This window comes from Mytilus trossulus, chromosome 1 (assembly GCF_036588685.1).
Source record: "Mytilus trossulus isolate FHL-02 chromosome 1, PNRI_Mtr1.1.1.hap1, whole genome shotgun sequence".
NCBI lineage: Eukaryota > Metazoa > Mollusca > Bivalvia > Mytilida > Mytilidae > Mytilus > Mytilus trossulus.
The window spans coordinates 32456769-32480918 of record NC_086373.1 but is presented as its reverse complement, the minus strand read 5'-3'; the positions used below and the strand labels follow the sequence as shown (position 1 = coordinate 32480918).

Sequence of the window (24150 nt, the reverse complement as noted above, 5' to 3'; positions counted from 1 at the left end):
TTAGACGAGTTGTGGTCGTGTGGTCTAGCGGGACGGCTGCAGTGCAGGCGATTTGGTGTCACGATATCACAGTAGCATGGGTTCGAATCCCGGCGAGGGAAGAACCAAAAATTTGCGAAAGCAAATTTACAGATCTAACATTGTTGGGTTGATGTTTAGACGAGTTGTATATACATTATGTACACAGCCATGTATCACCATTATTGTTGGCGATCCGATGGATACATCTGTTGTAGGGTTGTCACTGACTCAGACGTACTTATGAATATAATTATTTTCTGTGACTGTATCTTACATTAATTTGTAGGATCCTTTACTATAGATAATTTAGCTGATCTGTAACAATAACATCTTCATGCCTTATATATCATGTACTGTAGTACGCCGCTAGATTAAAACTGACGTGGAAAGGTAACACATGCCCACCGTAAGCTCTTATTTTGAGAGCCCAGGTGGTCGTGTGGTCTAGCGGGACGGCTGCAGTGCAGGCGATTTGGTGTCACGATATCACAGTAGCATGGGTTCGAATCCCGGCGAGGGAAGAACCAAAAATTTGCGAAAGCAAATTTACAGATCTACAATTGTTGGGTTGATGTTTAGACGAGTTGTATATACATTATGTACACAGCCATGTATCACCATCATTGTTGGCGATCCGATGGATACATCTGTTGTAGGGTTGTCACTGACTCAGACGTACTTATGAATATAATTATTTTCTGTGACTGTATCTTACATTAATTTGTAGGATCCTTTACTATAGATAATTTAGCTGATCTGTAACAATAACATCTTCATGCCTTATATATCATGTACTGTAGTACGCCGCTAGATTAAAACTGACGTGGAAAGGTAACACATGCCCACCGTAAGCTCTTTTTTTGAGAGCCCAGGTGGTCGTGTGGTCTAGCGGGACGGCTGCAGTGCAGGCGATTTGGTGTCACGATATCACAGTAGCATGGGTTCGAATCCCGGCGAGGGAAGAACCAAAAATTTGCGAAAGCAAATTTACAGATCTAACATTGTTGGGTTGATGTTTAGACGAGTTGTATATATATATATATATATATAACACCCGGCCACCGAAAGCTTCATTTTCATGAAGCCCAGGTGGTCGTGTGGTCTAGCGGGACGACTACAGTGAAGGCGATTTGGTGTCGAGATATATCAGTAGCATGGGTTCGAATCCCGGCGAGGGAAGAACAAAAAATTGGCGAAAGCAAATTTACAGATCTTACATTGTTGGGTTGATGTTTAGACGAGTTGTTTATATATATATATAATATAAGAAAAGGTTAAGAAAAAGAAGAAAAAGTTAAGTAAAGTCCGTATGCTGGTAACATATGGTAACACATATTTGTCTAATGTGTGTGTGTCCCTTGATACAAAAGGATGTCATAATTGATAATAAAGGAAAATAAACTGGAAAAAAACTATTTTATTTGAGTTCATAAATATTATAAGTAATAAGGACAACATATGTTAAAATTTTATATTACAATTAACATCTTTATTCAAAATACAGATTTCACTATCCCTCTTGTCCTACAATCTGATCAAAATATAGAACTCATATTTTCTTCAGTATACTCCATACTATATCTTGTTCTAACGGAATCATATGGACCTGTCGCTCTTCAATAATCTGTCCCCCACAGTTCTAAACACGATTTGAGATGTTACATGCATTCGGTTTGATTCAGGAATTTAACCTTGACCATCAACATGCAATTTGTTTACAACAATCTTTGCACACTTGCCCTGGTCCCTTACTTGTTTCATTATTTGTACAAGCTCTTTTCAGCAATCACTTACTTCTAGTGGATACTGTGAGTAAAATGTTTGACTCTTGTCTCATAAAATTAACTGTGAGTTTGTTCGCACTGCCAGATATGCTCTTTGTCCTTAAAGGAGACACATTGGTTTAAAAATTTCTCTTGGCTTACGATCATAAAGTTTGCGTTACAACTTTGTACAGAAAACGCATTCAGATTCGTCTACAATGACTACATATAATCCTCTGAAACTATTGAGAAATTCCTACTCCTTTGTATCATATAAATTTTCAGAAATATTCTAGAAGATGAAAGATCATGAAATAACAGAGGTTCGCACGCCTAACGTGACATTTAAAATCTTTTGGTTTTGTCACTGTTTCTATGTGGCTGAATAGTCTACCAGACAATGTTAGAACTGAAAACCGAATCACATATTTTCAAAGTCTTGTTCAATCATGGAGTGGTTCTGACGATTGTTTGAGCATTCTTCAGGCACTCAGAAATATGTTCATGCATTATTTTGTTTCATTACTAACTTACATTGGAATTTAAATGTGTTGGTTTCATTATGCATGCAGATATATAAGTGTTAACATCACAGTCGGTGCACTTGCATCTTAATTGCCAATCGACTTTTGAATTGCTTTCAAGGCCTCAATTTTTGTGTTTTTTTCTTATTTTTTTGCACTGTACTGTCTATATTTCGGTCAAAAGATCATATATAGCCTTCTAGATCTGTTACAACATATAAATCTCAGAAGTTCTTAGTAATGGACTTCTGATAATATTTAAGAGGATAAAAATACAGATACATTTACTGCATAGATTAAGTTGCATTTTTATGCCCCACCTACCATAGTAGAGAGGCATTATGTTTTCTGGTCTGTGGCTCCGTTCGTTCGTTCGTCCGTCTGTGCGTCCGTTCAGGTTAAAGTTTTTGGTCAAGGTTGTTTTTGATGAAGCTGAAGTCCAATCAATTTGAAACTTAGTACACTTGTTGCTTATGATATGATCGTTCTAATTAAAATCCAAATTAGACTTTTGACTTCAATTTTACGGTCCACTGAAGATAGAAAATGAAAGTGTGAGTTTCATGTTAAAATTTTTGGTTGAGGTAGTTTTTGATGAAATTGAAGTTCAATCAACTTGAAACTTAATACATATGTTCCCTATAGTATAATCTTTCTAATTGTAATGCCAAATTAGATTATTACCCAATTTCACGGTCCATGGAACATGCAAAGGATAGTGCGAGTGGGGCATCAGTGTACTTTGGACACATTATTGTTTATAAGTTATTATCTTCTTTATTTACAGTCATTGGACAAAAGTGAGTTCCCAATCCAAAAAAGTCCTATCATTTCAACTAAAAATTAGTACGAAGTAACTGAATGAGCGATATTCATAATATAGATACCAAAAGATGTAGGAATGTCTGAAGTTTTATTGTTTATTTGATTATAATACTATTGATGCTCTTTTTCTATTTTCTGACGAGATGAACACAAAGAAAAAAAATTCTTGAAAAGTTTGCTATTATTCTAACCAAATTAAAATCGTAAAAATTTGCATTTGTGTTTAACTCATCAGATGATGAAAACAAAACTCTAAAAAGAACTATGACTAAATAAACAATAAAACTTCAGACATTTTTACATCTTTTGGTATCTATTTTATAAAAATCGCTCATACAGTTACTTGGTAATATTTTTTTGAAAAATATCGATTTTAGTTGAAATGATAGGAATTTTTTTTAGTGAGAACTCACTTTTGTCCCATGACCGTACTGTTTTAGTGTGTTATATATGTAACATTATTATAGTCTCTGGGTATATACTATTTCCAGCTTATATATCCTTTCAGTGTGGTGACCACTCATGGGGTGTCAAAGTAATCACATTGTTACATATATTTTGCCAATATAGTCACATAATCATATTTTTTTTTAATCAGAGTTAATTTTTAAAAGGCACTGGCTACGGTTACATAGAAATGTAACAATAATAAAAATATTATTGTTACATTGGAGACTAATTGCCGGAATGCAAAGTTGGGTAAGGAACTGATTAATTACGAGTGTAACAATAATTATTGAGGCTACGGTTACATTGCGTTATTGTTACATGAAAAACGACTATGTACGATGGGACTAGTAATAGACTATGTACTAAATAATAAAAGTCGAAAACATTTGTTTTAAATTTACAATACATACAATTATTACATACAATTTTTTTCTTTATTTTTATTTATAATGACAGTATCTACATATCCAGTAAGTGGTTTTTGGTGCATTTTAAAGTCCGACGCATTTTTTTGTGTATAAAACCTCTCCAAACAATATTTGTTTATAGTTATATAGATTTAAAAAAAGGGGGGAAAGTTACCTTTGCTTGAGGCTCCATCTGATTTTGAAACGAAATTACTTCTTCCACGAATTCATGTTTACAGAAGTTCACAGTAAGCAAGTTTGCTTTTTATATATCATTTTTTTTTCAGAACTGCATTTGTATAGTTGTATGAAATTTGTGTCTTGTTATTAAATCAGTTTCGTTTCAAACCAATCCAAAGTTTAAAATTTTTCACCCGAAACTAACTTGATTGGTAATAGGAATGTATTCATCCTTTTTTCAAAGTATAATGATAGTTATGAGAGTATGTGTTCAGTTAAATGCTGAGCTCGGCCCGACTCTGTTCCCAACAACAAACCATTGAACTATAATTTTCGCCTTTGACACTACTTATCTGAAGTAAAATTGAGAATGGATATGGGGAATGTGTCAACTTAAAAGCGACAACAATTCGACTATAGAGCGTACAACAGCCGAAGGCCACAATGGGTCTTCAACGTAGCGAGAAACTCCCGCAACCGGAGACGTCCTTCAGCAAGCCCCAACAAATATGTATACTAGTTCAGTGATAATGAACGCTACGCTAAACTCCGAATTATGTACAAGAAACTAAAATTTAAAATCATTCAAGAATAATAAAGGCCAGAGGCTCCTGATTTGGGGCAGTATCTTTAAGAGCATCAACACCATTAATACGTAAAACTTTTCAAACACAATTTGTTAAATTATAATATTTATTGTTGTCATTATTACAAGTATTATTTGGTACATATGAAAGAATTAAGCAACAAAACTATAGAAGATTTGAATTTAATAAATCCAGCGTATATTGCTGTTTTTCATGTAACAATAACGCAATGTAACCGTAGCCTCGATAATTATTGTTACATTCGTAATTAATCGGTTGCTTACCCAACTTTGCATTCCGGCAATTATATTTTTATTATTGTTACATTTCCATGTAACCGTAGCCAGTGCCTTTTTAAAATTTGATTTTTTTTTTAAAGATATAACGTTAGAGTTATCCCTCTTTGTACATCTTCTAAGAGACTGACTTCTCAACGATGATTGTCCTTGGTATGAGCAGGAACATATAATTGATATTCTGTTCCCAGGTATGAGTGTTAATTAATTTTAATCATATTGTATCGTCTGTATCCTTTCATCCACTTGGGATTGTAATGAGTTTTACGAGTAAGACAATAAAATATAAGTGAATCTGAATATATCCGGAAATTATCTATCATTTCCGGACACTGATCTTAATTTAGACACCTGAAAGTTTCAAACAGAAAAGAAGCGAAAAGTTTATCTTTTGTTTAATGTTACAAAGAACAATATTATTATGTTTGGCAGACAAGGAAGACACCTATAGGCCTAAATCATAAAACCAGACGATATAGCTTTTTGTAATTATAGGTAAACGTCTGTTGATTATGAATTTAGATTTCATGTTTCCAAGAGCACAGGCACTTGTTTCTATCCATTGGAAGAACCACTATCAACGTATATTTACTCGTAAATATACGTTGATAGTGGTTCTTCCAATGGATAGAAACAAGGGCCTGTGTCCAAGAGGCTAGTACACAGGAATTTAGATTTCATATTTCCAAGTGGCTAGTACACAGGAATTTAGATTTCATGTTTCCAAGTGGCTAGTACACAGGAATTTAGATTTCATGTTTCCAAGTGGCTAGTACTCAGGCACTTGTCTCAGAAAAAAATGTCCTATATAGCTTAATATAACACAATACAAGGTACTTAATTTGCATTTTAGAAAAAAATAATGGCTTTATATGCCGATTTCTTGGCTGTCACCCCCACTAACTTGTTGTCATAAATCTAAATTGATTATCTTCACAGTGGTGTATAACATGACTACTTTTGTTGTCGGAATCATCTGTAGCAATCCTACCAAAGTATGTCAATTGTAATTATTGTGTCCACGATGGTTTGAAAATAAACGTCTCATAGTCAAATGTTTCTTCCCACCTCTCTTTATATATCTCGGTTTCCGATTAGTGAATTTTATAGGAAAGTCTAAATGAATTTCGGAGTTATCTGATCTATTTCATTTAATTTCATGCGAGTTAAGTACCTTCATTGACCTAGCTTGTGTTAAATTAAGGTACAGTATAAATGGGGGAAAAAATTCTGAGACAAGTGCCTGTGGGCTAGAAGCCTCTGGAGACTCATTATATGATGTACATTTGTAAGTGAACATTCAAGACATTATTGACTAGTCAGATGCCACTAGTCCCACATATCTCATCTTTAATCCTCTTGCCACAGGCACTTGTTTCTTTCCATGGGAAGATCGACTACCAAAATTTATTTATGTGATAGTGGATCTTCACATGGATTAGAACAAGTGCCTGTGTCTTTGGTAGTGCATGCCCCTTGTTCTGTATTGTTACATAGAAGGTACCAATACTGGCTTTAACTAGATGTGCAGTGGTGTTAGAAAACTCTGACTACCTACCAAAAATTATGTATTCTCTATACCAAAAAGATAACTTCCCCATCTATGTAGATTATTAAACTCAGGGAAGCAATAAGGTCAAATCTGACTGTCTTTGTCTCCCGGACAGGACAACATACTTACCTATTACAGCCAGTCACCAAAGACTGTAGAAAATGTTATTTATAAACACGGTCAAGGATTGGAATGAACTGACACTAGATAATGCCACAGCATTTTAAGTAAAGTGGATGTAAGGAATGAAGGCAATATATACATGTAGGCTTATATATACTGTGGATTCATTTATTTTCGTTGGTATCAATTTTCGTGGAATGCTGAAAACTTGCATATGGTCCGAGTACACAGTTATCGTCCTTGGATTTTCGTTGTCCACGAATATAGTCCTTAATGTGGACAGTGTGTTACTTGCCAATTTTTGTTTTACCCCTTCCAAATTTAATTCTCCATGTTTTATGCCTCATCTAGCAAGTTGGGGGGTGAAATGACACTGTAAAAAAATTTGGGTCATAAATATTTAGGTAAAGTAGTGATTAGGTCCAGCTGAAAAAGGTCAAAAATTAGCACTTCGGAAGCTGTCAAAAGATTTCAAGACCCCCTTAATTATCACAAAATTGTCCATATTTTGAGTTAGAGCTGATGTCAAGTTTTCTATAATTTTGATATAATTTGTCCCAAAAGTAGTACAACACACTGTAAAAATATTATTGAGAAAGCGCAGGTGGGATTTTTTTTATTTACATTTATTGTCTAAAAGAAATGCACTACGAAATAACTGTGTACTCGGACCTAAGAGGTGAGATCAGGAAATATAGAATTTGTACTTTGGCAACTTCCCTGAATGATTTGATGGTGTCAATTTGTCAAATAGAATAAAACTAAAGGATTTAAACTTTTATTTGATAGAATTTCTGCAAAAATGACCAATTTTGGCATTATTTGGTCAAAATAAGCATTTCATAGCTTTTTCAATTTTGATGCATAAGTGGCATTTTGACTTTCTATCTGACATGTTTTCATGTGTCAATTTTTGTGTTTCTATGCTTTAATCCAGTTTTATTACTCATTTGTGAACTCTAAATCTACAGAAAAGAAGATTATCTCAGACAATATGAGCAAAGTGTGTTGTATAAATGACCATCCTTTAACGCCCTGTTTGGATCAAGTTAAATGTGAGGAGCATGGCACATAAAAGTTGAAGTCCATAATAAAGACCTCACTAAATTTGTATGAAAAGCATTTAACAATGTCTTTTGTACCTGTTTCATTTCACATAGTATCTTTCTTTACCACTGTAGGATACCATGTGGTTCAAATATAAGCCTGTTGAGACTAAAATTGCATGCAAGTTTTTCACTTAAAAGTGAAAAATCTTTGTATCAGACCATACTGTCTGCCCAAAAAGTTGAATGTAAGAGCCTTTTTGTGCTAAGATTTATTGTATCATGTCACCTGAGTATAGAAATGATAGAAAAGACACAATTTTTTATTTCCTATAGCTTCAATATGCATTTTTAAATGTAAATATGTGCTACGGCCTAAATTGACCCTAAATTATTTTGATTCATACTTGGCCTAAGCCCCTTTTAAACTAATATGATATGTTATTTGTAAGTTTTCTTTCCATTTAAAGTACATTAAGTACGTATGTAAGGATTATTTATAATCAAAAAGCTTCACAAATTTAAAATTGCTGGAAAATATTACATCTTCATGTAAAAAGTAAAAACACAAAAATACCGAACTCCGAGGAAAATTCAAAAAGGAAAATCAAAAATCAAAAGGCAAAATCAAAAGTCCAAACACATCAAACGAATGGGTAACAACTGACTTGGTACAGGCATTTTCTAATGTAGAAAATGGTGGATTGAACCTGGTTTTATAGCTAGCTAAACCTCTCACTTATATGACAGTCGCATCAAATTCCAATAAATTGTCAACGATGCATGAACAAAACAAACATACTCAAAGAGTAAAAATGTCAAAAATAGGGGTACAACAGTCAATATTGTGTTATCATCTTAATATCTCTACATAAACAACAAATGTAACAAAGAAGCACAAAAAGGCATACATTAATTTAACATTCTCATTTTGCTTTTCTTATACGGCTGAATTTATCTATGTAAAGTCTACCCATAATGATAGAAGGTTTCATTACTGGTTTAAAAATGCGCGTTTGAAATTCGCACAGGTAGACATAAAAATAATTTTGTCGTATGACGGTATACATAAATGAAGACTTACGTAAAGTTGATATAACAAAAACAGACTTAACAGTAAAAGTAATAATAATAAATAAAATAATGGTGTGGTTCAAAGTATGCCGGGATACATAAGAACAGTTTCACGTCAAATACGGCTCCCCTTCATTGAAAAACCTCCATTTTTAGGCATAGGCTCATATAAATTTGACTTTTGAAAAATTATGCTAAGTCTGATATATCAAATGAGTACTCTATTGCTTTAAATACATGATGTGTTATATATTAAGGCATTTCAAAAGTATTTTTTTGCAATATTTTAATTTTAAAAGCCCCAAATGTTGATAGTTGAAATTTCTCAATTTTAACGTCCAAATTTAACACGTAAAGTTGAATATAGAATTAATCATAGTGACAGTCTACAATATATATCCTATTGCTATGAAACTTTGTAAGCAGTCTTATAATATATTAAGCTTTTGTCATACCAAGTTTTATAAAGATTGGTCAACTTTTTCTATCCTATTAGGTCCGAGTACACAGTTATCGTCCTTGGATTTTCGTTGTCCACAAATATAGTCCTTAATGTGGACAGTGTGTTACTTGCCAATTTTTGTTTTACCCCTTCCAAATTTAATTCTCCATGTTTTATGCCTCATCTAGCAAGTTGGGGGGTGAAATGACACTGTAAAAAAATTTGGGTCATAAATATTTAGGTAAAGTAGTGATTAGGTCCAGCTGAAAAAGGTCAAAAATTAGCACTTCGGAAGCTGTCAAAAGATTTCAAGACCCCCTTATCACAAAATTGTCCATATTTTGAGTTAGAGCTGATGAAGTTTTCTATAATTTTGATATAATTTGTCCCAAAAGTAGTACAACACACTGTAAAAATATTATTGAGAAAGCGCAGGTGGGATTTTTTTTATTTACATTTATTGTCTAAAAGAAATGCACTACGAAATAACTGTGTACTCAGCCCATATTCGTGGATATTAGATTTTGTGGTTTTGCCAATCTCTGTATACAAGGCCTATTGAAAATATGTTATTCGTTGAACATTTGAATTTGTGGTTTACCTATTCCCTCGAAACCCACGAAAATTGGTATCCAACGAATATTAATGAATCCACAGTAATGTTTCTTCTGTGATGTTCTAAGCCACAATATTTGAAGTCCAAAACCAAGATAATGTGAAGAATGTCAATTAAAAAAATTATGCCTTTTGTTCAATGCAGTGTAAAAGAAAAGCTGGCTGGGGAATCTCAACTGATTGAGGTAGACATAGACATTTCTTCTCATTTGAAACTTTATGTTCAAGTCAAGTCAAACATTTGAATTAGAAAAAAAATTGGCGAACTGTTTAATGTTAGTTTTTCCTCTATTTATCATAAAAACCCACATGCTGATGAAAAGTTTGATGCAAGTACACAGTGGACCAGATAATGTATACAAGACCTTTTAATAGATCACTAGAGCCTGTAGTTTTTTTCAGCTAAAAAATATTTACAGGAATATGATTTCCGATAGGAGGAAAAATTGGAATAAAAGTATTTCATGTTTAATAATGTATTTTTTTTAACCTCAATGTTGGATAGTATAGATTTTTTTTGTTTTATGGAGTAAACAAGGACTGTTATAGCATTGCTAAAATTTGGGACAGAGTTACTGTTCTTTGTGTATAAGCTTAAATGTGCATTTTTATCATCATGATCATAGGTGGCAACTACAAGTTATCAGCCGGAGCCCTGTTTTATATTTAAGAATTTAGAAGTTCTTTTTAGAAAAAAACAAGAAGGCATGGTAAGGCCACCTTTTTTAACCCAATGAATTTTGAATACTTTTTTTATCTTCTTTTTGAATTTATTTTTCTTTCAAAGGCATTTGCAACTTTAAAAATTCCAAGATAGCCTCAATTTGAGCTCTGGTCTTTTTAATCTTTAGATACTAATAATTCAACTCGGAGCCTTGTCTCACACCGAACAACAAGCTACATGTATAAAGGGCCCCAAAATTACTAGACCTTTAAAACCATTCAACGTCCATTTGTCCATCTGTTCTGTTCATTGTCCCACTTCAGGTTAAAGTTTTTGGTCAAGGTAGTTTTTGATGAAGCTGAAGTCCAATCATAATGAAACTTATTACACAATAAATTATTCCCTTTAGTATAATCTTTCTAATTTATGCCAAATTAGATTTTTACCCAATTTCACTGTCCATGGAACATGGAAAATGATTGAGTGGGGCATCCATGTACTTTGGACACATTATGTTTGATGTGTTTTTATGCCCCACCTACGATAGTAGAGGGGCATTATGTTTTCTGGTCTGTGCGTCCGTTCGTTTGTCCGTCCGTTCGTCTGTCCCGCTTCAGGTTAAAGTTTTTGGTCAGGGTAGTTTTTGATGAAGCTGAAGTCCAATCAACTTGAAACTTAGTACACATGTTGCTTATGATATTATCTTTCTAATTTAAAAGCCAAATTAGAGTTTTGACCCCAATTTTACAGTCCACTTAACATAGAAAATGAAAGTGGGAGTTTCAGGTTAAAGTTTTTGGTAAAGGTAGTTTTTGATGTCAGAAGTTAAAGTTCAATCAACTTGAAACTTAGTACACTTGTTGCTTATGATATTATCTTTCTAATTTTAAAGCCAAATTAGAATTTTGACCCCAATTTCACAGTCCACTGAACAAAGAAAATTAAAGTGCGAGTTTCAGGTTAAAGTTTTTGGTCAAGGTAGTTTTTGATAAAGTTAAAGTTCAATCAACTTGAAACTTAGTACACATGTTCCCTATGATATGATCTTTCTAATTTAAATGCCTAATTATATTTTTTACCCATTTTCATGGTCCATTGAACATGGGAAATGATAGTGTGAGTGGGGCATCCATGTACTTTGGACACATTCTTGTTCTTATACTGTATGCAATAGGTCTACTATATTTGGTATATGGAATGATTGTTAGGTGTACATGTCTAGCTGGTAGGTGTCATCTGACCTTGACTTTATTTTCATGGTTCATTGGTCAAAGTTAAGTTTTTGAGTTTTGGTCTTTTTTTCTAATACTAATTGCAATTAGCAACTATATTTGGTGTATGAAAATATTTTATAATCTATTTGTCAGCCGCACAGGTTTTATTTGACCTTGACCTCATTTTCACGGTTTATTGCTCAGTGTTAAGATTTTGTGTTTTGATCTGTTGTTCTTAAACAATATGCAATAGGTGAACTATATTTGTTGTAAGGAAGAATTGTTAGCTGTACATGCCTGCCTGGCATGGTTCATCTGACCTTGGCCTCATTTTCTTGGTTCATTGGTCAATGTTTAGTTTTCTTGGTTAAGTTTATGTGATAGTTGTAATAAAGCTTTATATTTAGGACTATCAACATAATATCAATGATTAGTAAAGAAGGCGAGACATTTCAACGTGTGCACTCTTGTGAACAAAATCACTACATGTAAGACTTAATATTGTCTGTAATTTACAACAAGTGAACAACTAGATGGTACATGTAGATGTGAAGAACAACACCATTTTAAATATAGCTTTGTTGATATTGATCATGTTTTTCCAGATTATGGGAAAAAACACATTGGAAAGAATGTACAAGGCTACTTGGTGTGGCTATATTTCATATTACTTTTTGTACACTTTTGTACTTAAACTAAATAAACCTTGAATACTAATTTAGAAGATGCATTTTAAAGTTATAAACTCATCATTTTATTATAATCCATTTGCTGATCTATACATTGATCAACAAATGACAAAAAAAATAACCCGAATAAATGCTGCTCGTTGGTTTATAGTGTAAAATTTTAATAAATAGATTGATATAAAAGTTAATAGATATGATCTATTTTCCTACATAAATAAAACATGATAAACTTTAAGAAGTATATGTTTTATCTCATTTTTACAGGTTTTGTTTAAAAGAAAACTGAGAAAGACAACAAGCCTGGAGAACAATACAAGGTAATGTTTTTTTACTGACATCAAATGATTATCCTATGGGCAAACATAAAATAGATGTATACAGTGGATTAATGTTTCAAATATTTCTTAGGTGTGGGTCGTTATAAAAAGGAATACACCCAAAACCATGCATGGTATATAATTTTAACCAAAATGAATATAGTTTTGGGTGTATGCCTTTTTAGCTCACCTGGCCCAAAGGGCCAAGTGAGCTTTTCTCATCACTTGGCGTCCAGCGTCTGTCGTCCGTCGTCTGTCGTCGTCGTCGTCCGGCGTTAGCTTTTACAAAAATCTTCTCCTCTGAAACTACTTGGCCAAATTAAATCAAACTTGGCCGCAATCATCATTTGGTTATCTAGTTTAAAAAATGTGTCTGGTAACCCCGCCAACTAACCAAGATGGCTGCCATGGCTAAAAATAGAACATAGGGGTAAAATGCAGTTTTTGGCTTATAACTCAAAAACCAAAGCATTTAGAGAAAATCTGACGAGGAGTAAAATTGATAATCAGGTCAAGATCTATCTGCCCTGAAATTTTCAGATGAATCAGAAAACCCGTTGTTGGGTTGCTGTCCCTAAATTGGTAATTTTAAGGAAATTTTGCTGTTTTTGGTTATAATCTTATATATTATTATAGATAGAGATAAACTGTAAACAGCAATAATGTTCAGAAAGGTAAGATTTACAAATAAGTCAACATGACCGAAATGGTCAATTTCCCCCCTAAGGAGTTATTGTCCTTAATAGTCAATTTTTAACAATTTTCATAAAATTTGTAAATTTTTACTAACATTTTCCACTGAAACTATTGGGCCAAGTTCATTATAGATAGAGATAATTTTAAATTGCAAGAATGTTCAGTAAAGTAGGATGTTCAAACACATCAACTTCACCAAAACACAATTTTGTCAAGAATCCATCTGCTTCCTTTCTTAAAAACTCACATATACTTAGGTGAGCAACACAGGCTCTTTAGAGCCTCTAGTTAAGTAATATTTACAAATAGCATTTAGATGATGGAATTAAGATCCGCTTCTAACATTCTGTAGTTTGTACTTTTGATCAAATAATATTTTAGTTCACCTTCACAAATTAGACTATTGGAGTCTCAGTGTCCACTAATGAAAACGGTTGACAAAGTTTTGCCTGTAGATACATTTCCGATAATCTGACCATGTGTAAAGAGGTGAGATTCAAGTTTTACTTCAGGATTAAGGCCAATAAATTTCATATAGAAAATTAGTTCATAGATACTGAGTGATATATTCTAAGGAAACTTGGTGTATAAAGCCTTATACATCAAGATAATTTTATGCCTAGCATCAAAATAGGTCAGTATGAACTTGATTTGATGTTCATGGTTCATTGGTCAATGAAAATTTTCTTAAAATGATATCAATTTCTGATATATTATAAGCAGTAGCAGGTCAAGTTTATTCCGTTTAAATTATGATTATAAAGTGTACATGACTTTTTGACTCCTTTTCAACATTTAATGGATCGTGAAAGTAAAGGGAATATTCTGATCCATCCAAACTTTAATCTTTAAAGGTTATAATAGAGTCTTAACTAATTTATAATTGGATTTTTATTTTGATAAAGTAAATCCTTGTTAATATTTTTGTAAGTAAACTTTAAAGGTCAATCATTTGAATTAAATTGTTGATATAGTTTTCAAAGCCTTTCTTTGATGAAGATCAGAAGTTTGGTGATCTAGATATTGTAAGTGTTTATTTGTTATTCTTGCCTTTAAGGGGTATTTTGCACTGACTATCTTATTTATAATCAAGGGTTTATATCGGTTAGACTGTCAGTCTGTTGGACATTTACATTCTCATCTCATCAGCAAACCATTTTGTTTGTTTCGGTAAGTGGATTATGTTTGATATATATATGTATATATATTTATGTATTTTAATTACATTGTTATATGTTATGTATATCTTTTTTTATGTATTTCTATTAAATTGTTATTTGTTTATGTATTTCATTTTAATTGTTATACTTATGTTTAAGTTCATACACAGAATGTTGTATCTTTTTCAAGGTTTTCTCTGAAAAATTTATGATATTTTCAACTCACTTCTTGTCCAATTTTTTTTACCATTAAACATGATTGCTTGAATTTTTTTCTTCATTTTTTTAACATGTAGTTTTTATGCCCCACTTATGTTTTTCGGTCTGTTCTTCCATTCGTCTGTTTATGTCCTGTTGAAGTTTTTGGGGAAAGTTATTGGTCAAGGAAGTTTTTTTATGAATCTGAAGTCTAATCAACTTGAAACTTGTACATATATTCCCTATAATATGATCTACATGTAGTAGTTCTACTGTAATCACTAGACAGTCAACACTGAGGTTGTGAGTATAAGCCCCACTCATGCGGGTGCACTCGACTCTATAATCTTAATTGACCTGGATTGTCAGTTTAACTATCGAAGGTCTTTGGTTCTCACTGGGCCCAGGCTTCCTCCACCCATTAAAAACTGACTGCAACAAAATAGCAGAAAAATGGCTTTAAAACACCAACAATATGAGATGATCTTTCTAATTTTAATGACAAATTTGAGTTTTGACCCCAATTTAACCTTCCACTGAATATAGAAAATGATTGTGCGAATGGGGCATCCATTTACCATGGACACATTTTTGTTTTTTTAAGTTGTCAAATGAAGCACTAACTTCAAATGTCAAAAAATTGTGAATGTCAAACACTCCCTTTTGATTTAAATTTTTTTGACTTCGTCATACAAGAATTAAGGGACCTAAACGACTAAGATGAGCCAATTTTTTTCTCAAAACTGTATGGTTGGAATTGATTAAAGGAAGCTCCATTTTTTTTATTTATTTTTTTATTTTCTGTTTTGTTACCCCAGAGCTGTCAACTTGCTTTTGATTTATAAAAGATTGTCTAGTTACCGTAGTCATTCCAGAATTATAGGACTTTTAACAGTCATATTTGACACAATATTTATAAGCCTTAGGGTATCTTCATGCATATTTTTTCTACTAAGCCATTTTTTTTGCTTCTGTTATTTGCAACAACTTCAAAATAAGTACATAAAAGGTGTATCATGCGAACTTTGCTCTGCTGCTTATTATTTTTGCCTAATGATATTCTGGATAATTTTTGGTATCTAATTTGCCAGACTACTACCGCCATACTGGAGTTTTTTTGGTAATATCAAATCTTTCAATTTTTTCTCTTATTAAGACCACAGTGTACAAGCGGACAGTGACACAAAACGGAAGTTGCTGATCTGTCCGACGGCGATCGGCTCGTTGTTTTTCAAAAAAATATAGAATATCAACACAAAGTGTCCCATAATGGATTGTTCAGCAGCTCAAGGTAAGTGAATAACTACAATGATGTATTTTTGACCATTTAAAGCTTATTTTATGCTTTTAGCATCAACTGTCTTTTTAAAATAACTCCTGATCATGAAGAGGGGTCAAAATTTTGCGATTTTTCGAGTCATAAATCTTAACAAAACTCCGAAAATTCAAACATTTTAAGATTTTTAATCGATACATAGTTGAATAATCATATTCCGCATACACACACAAAAGTTTGGTTCATTTTTTTTTATTATATTGTCACAATTGAATCTTTTCTATTCAAAGTGTACTGTCCGCCTCGTTGCCACCGTATGTTTTCATACTGTCCGATTCGTTGGTCATATTCATGATCGATATCTTAAGCAAAAGTAAGATTGAAACATGCAATTTATCCACATTTAAACTTTATTCAACACAGATACTGTCTATGATTATATATGGAAAATATTTATAGATTATATATTCAGCTTGGATCTCGTGTCAATTAAAGGGGGACATTGTGCGAGTGGGGCATCCGTGTACTATGGTCACATTCTTGTTTAAAAGTTATTTTAAAACAACAGTAGATGATAGTGAGTGATGCAGCGCACTTAAGAACATCAATTAAATAATGTTTTGCTTATATTTTCAGATATACATGATGAGTACTAGTAATCCTTATAGTTGTACAACATGCTTATTTTCCGAAATAATAGACCACAATATAATTCGCCATCCGGAACAAACACTTAAAATAAAGGTTTATATTCAAAATAAATGCATTCTTCAGACGAAAAACTTTTGTGTTATACCATAGTACACGGATGCCCCACTCGCACTATCATTTTCTATGTTCATAGACAGTATCTGTGTTGAATAAAGTTTAAATGTGGATAAATTGCATGTTTCAATCTTACTTTTGCTTAAGATATCGATCATGAATATGACCAACGAATCGGACAGTATGAAAACATACGGTGGCAACGAGGCGGACAGTACACTTTGAATAGAAAAGATTCAATTGTGACAATATAATAAAAATAAATGAACCAAACTTTTGTGTGTGTATGCGGAATATGATTATTCAACTATGTATCGATTAAAAATCTTGAAAATGTTTGAATTTTCGGAGTTTTGTTAAGATTTATGACTCGAAAAATCGCAAAATTTTGACCCCTCTTCATGATTAGGAGTTATTTTAAAAAGACGGTTGATGCTAAAAGCATAAAATAAGCTTTAAATGGTCAAAAATACATCATTGTAGTTATTCACTTACCTTGAGCTGCTGAACAATCCATTATGGGACACTTTGTGTTGATATTCTATATTTTTTTGAAAAACAACGAGCCGATCGCCGTCGGACAGATCAGCAACTTCCGTTTTGTGTCACTGTCCGCTTGTACACTGTGAAGACAGTCTTACTTGAATTATAAACTTAATAAAAACATATCTTTATTTTGAATGTCCTTGAACGATATGAATAAACCCTGCTTATAAATTATGCAATATGCAACACATGGTTGCATGTATCTTTTATTGATAACAGTTGTTTTTTAGTGACATGCACCAGCATATATGAGGATCTAAATGGGGTTTACAGAATAGAGAATGACAGGCAAAAAGAGCAGATTAAATAGGGAAGGGGGGGAATGAAAGAATACAGAGAAAAATAGGCCAAAAAACAAGACATAATAAAGAAAAATGTGGTATTTTGAAAAATATAAAGAATAGAGAATATTTTAAGGTGAAAAAAGTGAAAAAAAATAAACATGATCTAAAAGATAAAAGGATAAAAAAAATTAAGTACCTGCATGGAGACCCTCATATATCGACCATCTGTGTTGTAAACCAGCAAGGCCAAAGGAATATGAACAAACCAAATTATGAGTACCAATAAACATGAATAAAGAAAACCATTAATTTAATCAACAAAGTAAACTCCATCGCCTGAGAAATCAATTAAAAATCAATAGTTTCATTCACATGGAACAGTTGATGTTATTCAATATGTCCATCTATCATTCTATATGTAAGAGAGAGGTATCTCAGTTACAAAGTAGTATAGAGTGGAATTTGAATGAAGATTTTTCACTTGGTTGAGTATGTAGTTTTGTTTTGTAAATCTTTCAAGTAGAAAATAGGAAAAGTTCTGTAGGCGTTTAATATTATTTTTAAGGCGAGGGCCCTATGTTTTGTTATTGAAATAAGCTTAAAGTGTTAATCAGTTTTTTTGTGAAAATTGAAAAATATTCTACAGAAACATTTATTTTTCAAACATTAAACTGCAACATGCACAGTTATGTTTAATTATTTAAAATTTGTTTTAAAAGATCTAGCTAGAATTGCTAACAATTTGGTTGTTGCCTTCTTATTTTGATAACCTTGTTACTGAAATAGATATAGGAAGATGTGGTGTGAGTGCCAATGAGACAACTCTCCACCCAAATAACAATTTAAAAATTAAACCATTATAGGTTTAAAGTACGGCCTTCAACACGGAGCCTTGGCTGACTTTTTTGAACTAAGATGTACCAACTCCCTTTGTCCAAATTTGTTTTATATCATTATTTGTTTTTGAACTGTGTTAAATATTTAAAATCAGTATTAGAGTGTACAGATCAGTTGGAACTGTGTAATAACAGGAAGAATTCTGTGGACCATTTAAAATGGGGTTACTTTGTCTCTTATCTATAATATATAGATCATCTTTATATCAACACCCCTCTTATTTAGACCTTTAAAAGAATATTTAATTAGCACAACATTGAAGCAATTGACATTTGATAAAATGCCAAATGAGGAATTTAAATTTTTTTAAAATGTAAGAAAATATTTGCACAAGTGTATGTAATTGGTGAACTGATGAACATTTAAAAAAGATCCATGCTGTGAGTAGCTTTAGATAAATCTTAGGAATAAAAGTGAAATTCAATGGGAATACTTATATTGACAAATTGAAAACAGGGGAATTATTGACACAAAATTTTGGCAGATACTGTCGATAAAAATGGTGACAATAGTTTAATACAACCATGAATAATAGAATCTATTTAAAGTAAACATTGTAGTATTTTGTGTCTCAAACAACATCTGATTTGGCCTGTAGAGAGACTTTGCTTACTTGGTAGAAAACTTGTAAATTTCTGTAAGGAAATATTTCATAAAACATATATTATTAAAGATCCTTCTCCAGTTAACATATTATAAGGAAAAATATAATGTTTCATTGAAATACTTTGTTATAAGTGATGTATTTTGGTGTCTGACTGTAACTGTTACTGGAGTTTTCCATTTCTCTCTGTATTAAGGTGTCTTGAGTTATCTTGATGTAAATGTTATGTTAATAACTCATTTCTCTTTGAATTTAATAGACTTGGGGTAGCTGTTATTCCAGGTAATCAGTGCTCCATGAATTAAGATGTCTTAATGTATAAGATAATGTAATGCATTGCTCCATGAATTTAGTTATCTTGATGTAAATGTTACTGCAGTAACCCATTGCTCTTTGAATTTATGTGTCTTTTAAATAAATTAAGCAACATCTGATTTGGCTTGTATTAAAAGAGGTCTTTTTTACCAGGTAGAAACCTGGTTATATTTCATTGCTTCTCCAGAAAATGGATGCTCCCATTATAAAGGTGTCTTGGTGTAAATGTTACTGCAATAAATCATTGCTCCCTGACTATGTGTTTTGTTGTAAATTTAACTGAAATTCATCCCTCCCTGAATTAAGGTGGCTTCGTGTTCATGTATCTGCAGTAATTCATTGCCATCTGGATTAATGTGTCTTAATGTAAAAGCTACCACAGTCAATCCTTTCTCCCTGAATTATGATGCCTTTGTGCTTCAAAGATATTCCAAAAAGTGAATGTTTTAGCATGTTTAAAATAGACCAAAAAGAATAGATAATAAATAAAAGACAGAATATTAAAGGAAATTCAAGAAAGAGAAAAGTAAATCAAAATGGAATGTGTTATCCTAAATCTATGATTAATATCGAGGACATATTTTTTAAGATTAATTTTTCACTATTCAAATATAAGTATGCAAACTTATCCTCTGTTCATAATATAAAAGTTATGAATAATAAGTCAATAAGATCTGTTTACTTTCAGTAAATACTGATTAAAACTTCTGTAAATTTGAACTTAATATGTGGTAAATAGGAGTAAGATTTGCCAACAAGTTTTATTTGCCAATGATAAATGGTTTTTATGCTGGCCTAAGTATATGTTTTCTCTTGGGGCCAAGGTGTGTATCCAATATAGATGTTAAATAAGTTTTTACACCTTTCTGCTTGTTTCTGTAAAGGTAGGAATGTTAACATTTTATTTATTCTTATGTATTTTAAATGTTTGATGTTCGTTTTATATGTAACTTTCTCTAGGAAGGTTTATTCCAGGTTAAGAATTTAAATTTTACTATTTAAGAAGTAATGATATATCTTTTCTTGAGCACTAGAATTTGGCACCTATGTTGTTTTTTTGAAACAGTAAATCCCTTCATACTTGTGAAAAATAATCTGGAATCATTTCCTTCAAGAAATGTTTCTTTAGCCTAGAATAATTTTAAACCAGGAAATTTTAGATACTTTTTCATCCCTGCATTTCTGTTCTTATTGCATTCACATCAAAACATGATGTAATTGGTAAATATTGCAAAGGCAGATGGTATTCCTATGCATATATAAACAAGTAAAAACTGTATATTTTGATAAGAATTAAGCTCCTTATGCCTTTTTCTTTGGTCTTCTCATAGCATTTTATTTTTGTTTTTTGAGGAAGAAATAGATTTTCAAATGTATGGGAAGATTGTCTAACCCACAATTTTGCTGACTAATTTAGTTTAAGTTCTGTATCTCACGGTTTCATATACCTATGAAGGTATGTCAATGATATGTTGCCACTCCATTCCTCTTATAAAGCAAAACATTGATCAACAAGATTTGTCAACTTGACTTGATTTTGATAAAAAAAAATCTTGAAAGTTTCATTTCTTGGGACATCATGATGATATGTTTATATTCAGTTATCTAAACTAATTATGTTTTGTCTGTTTATGAAATCATGTTCATATTATGAAAAAAAAAATTCTGTAAAAAAAAGTACAATGTATATATCCTTTATAATTTACTTAAAGCAATGTATTTAATATTGTCAAATGAACATTTTGGTCATGGTGCTATCAGCTCATAAAACACGGAAATTGAAACATTTGATTTCGTATTATGTCTATTTCCTAACTCTATATTAGACAAATCTTTCTGAAAATTTGGGATCTTATGATCAATGCTCCTCAACCTCGTACTGTTTTTGTCCTTTTCACTGCTATGATTAGAGCGTCACTGATGAGTCTTTTACAGATGAAACACACTTCTGGGTACATAGTTCTAATCCTGGTATCTACGATAGGTTTATTTATATATTAGATTGAGATAATGCAAACTGAAAACATGTAGTTTAAAACTGATATAAAGATAAGAAGATGTGGTATAATTGCCTTTAAGACACTACTATCCACCAGAGTCCAGATGACGTGGATGGAAGCAATTATATTTCTGATCACTGTAAAACCATAAGCAAAAGTGTAAACACTAGTACATTTTTAAAAAGAAAATCAGGTTGATATGTATTTAACATTTTTGAGTGGATCTTTATATTTCGTTTGTTAACAAATTATATGAATTGAATATATGATAAATTATGATAATTTTTTCAAAGTGAACCTCCTTCTGTATAAACAAACTTACGATTTTATAATCAGCTGTTCTGTGACATTCATTACATTATGAATTAAGCTTCAAAGTGTTTAAATTCTGCTAATCATCCACTTGGCATCAAAACTGTATTTATTGGTTGTTGAGTAGAAATATTTGAACATAGTGTAATATTAGAAAATGATTAAGTTGTCCTTTATAAATTTATAATAGGTCATAAATTTTTTCGATAAATTGAAAATGGTCATATATTAGATAAGAAAATGAAGTTAATGTATTGTGTGTAAATAAGAAGCCTAGCGCCAAAGACAGAGCAATAGAAATTAACTCTGGTTCATATGAACTAAAACTTTATACCAATACACTGAATGGTCCTGAACATGCATGGAATATTTGCCACTGGACGGTGAGCAACCAACAATCAATCAATGCAGGTATGAACCTAAAGTATTCTTTGACCTCAATTTATAACTCCAAAGTCTCAAATTTTATATTAGTGCAAGTGGTCTTAAGTACTTCATCTGCATGTGACACAAGGTGTGTATCTTAATGAACAAGGATTGGGGCTTCCCCAGTAACTAAAATCTGGCCACTTAACTATGATATAACCAGAAGTGCTGAAAGTAGCACCAAACACCAACAATTCATCAATCAATCATCCCCTTCATCCATAGCCATGGAAGATATAATATATTATCATGTTTTCAAGTGTCAGTTGCTTAAAACTAATTCCTTTCCAAAACTGAACAAACTAGAGTAAGAAGATGTATGATAATTGTGAAGAGACAACTATATAGTAGAGACCAAATAATGTTAGAAACTAAAGGTCATTGTACGACCATCAACAATGAGCAATTCCCATACCATATCAAATTGTATTAATAGTGAGTTGCCCATAGTGGCCAAGACATGTCAAACAATTCAAACAAGAAAATGAGCAACCTGATATATGGATGTTACTAAAATAGGACATGAAAAGGTTGACCTGACAAGACAGAGGTGACCTTCTTCTGCCTCAAAATTTACACACAGGAGAGACATATCTCTGTGTCAACAATTTATAAATTGCACTTAGAGGGACAAATCTTTTATCTTTGTCATTTCTTTGAAACTTTATTCAAAAGTACAAGTTATTGAATATAATTTGTATTTTCAACTGCAAACTGCCAGTGCAGTCAATTGTCATTTTATTATGAAATAGAAACATAAAAAAGCAATATCTATATATGCACAAATGCAAGGTTGTGAGAAAATGATTAAGGATAGATAACTATTTACTGTAAATCTAAGGTGTGTATCAAAGGGAGAATTAATGAATCTGAGCGATGAACTTTATCATACTTCTAAAGTTGATAGATATTTGTCTTAAGGCACACAGTACCTGGGAGACAAGTTTCACATTCTGAAAGGTCATTTTATATTTATAAATAATTGAATTGTACTATAAACTGTATGACAAATATAAGTTACTACTCACTTGTTACATAGGACAGAAATGCAGGTGCTGAAACAGTTTTTGTATTTATTGTATAATAAGTAAATGTGATAGATAGATATTGAAGCTGATTTGCCACATAAATTGACCTGGCTACAAGTAGTAACAGAACGAAATCGTTGCATTGTATATGTCCATACTTTTTTTTTGAGAATTGTATATAAGCTATTTGATCATTATTTAGATTTAATTTTTTTTTCTATGGAAAAAAGCACATATTTTCAAATCATTTGATCAATGAAAACTAATTCTTTCGTAGAATGACCAAAAGGGAACTTACTTTAAGTTATTTATAGTGGACAAACTATGTTTCTATCATTTTGCTAATGTCATTCTTTTACTTTTCTGTCATATGCCTCAACTCCATGACAAAGGCTGATTTGGAAGTGGCCCAAGGTACCTATTGTGGGAAATATTTGGTTGGTTATATAGGAAATCACTGAAGCATGATTGGAACGGGCCCCTCTTAAGCAGTCAGTGTGATAAGGTCAGTTTCAGGGAAACATGTAATAAAGATGATAAATCAATGTTATTTGGTATGCAGTTGTGTTAGCACTAACATATATCTCATTTACATTCTGCATGTTTGGTACCCTCAGTAAAATTTTGAAAATAGCCCATTATATAAATAACACATAGCTGAGACGGTGATAGAGCAGATTGGTACCCCGAGAAAACATTGTCAACCACAGCGAAGCCGCGGTTGACAATGTTTTTTTGAGGGGTACCAATCTGCTCTATCACCCTCTCAGCTATGTGTTATTTAATTTATTATACTGAATGTCCTATTATTTTAGTCTTTTACTGATTAATTTTATTTTTAAAGTATTTATTAT

General features: G+C 32.1%; 1 protein-coding gene across 4 annotated transcripts in view; it reads left to right on the top strand.

Moving 5' to 3' along the window:
- The first annotated feature begins 5367 nt into the window (after positions 1–5367).
- Positions 5368–24150, top strand: part of LOC134721739 (serine-rich adhesin for platelets-like) — a 52770-nt gene continuing 33987 nt past the window's right edge. For 3 of the 4 annotated variants that reach the window (XM_063584936.1, XM_063584972.1, XM_063584928.1), the window contains exons 1-2: positions 5369–5548; positions 12737–12789. The gene's annotated coding sequence lies outside the window, so the exon portion shown is untranslated. Of the gene's footprint in view, positions 5549–12736; positions 12790–24150 lie in introns of all 4 variants that reach the window. The other variant, XM_063584980.1, reaches the window with a different exon arrangement.